Source organism: Macrotis lagotis, chromosome X, assembly GCF_037893015.1.
Source record: "Macrotis lagotis isolate mMagLag1 chromosome X, bilby.v1.9.chrom.fasta, whole genome shotgun sequence".
Taxonomy (NCBI): Eukaryota; Metazoa; Chordata; class Mammalia; order Peramelemorphia; family Peramelidae; genus Macrotis; species Macrotis lagotis.
The window spans coordinates 651,795,565-651,795,836 of NC_133666.1; positions in this window are offsets into that span (position 1 = coordinate 651,795,565).

The window sequence follows — 272 nt, forward strand, 5'->3', positions numbered from 1 at the left end:
TCTGGGGGGAGCAGAATGGAGCCGGGTGGGTAGGCAGGGGCTGGGAGGATCGGGAGGCGGGCCACCTTAAGGCCGCGGTGCTAGCGACGTGTCTGCCAGAGCTGAGCCCCGAGGCGGCTAGATTGGACAGAGCGCGGCCCCTGGCCCTGCGGCTGCCCCCGCTGCCCGCGATCTGCCCCTGCTCCTGACCTTGCCGCCCGCCGCCCGCTGCGCTCTGCGCTCGCCCTCCTTCCCCTCCCCTCTCCCCTCTCTCCTCCCCAGTTCCTCTGGAA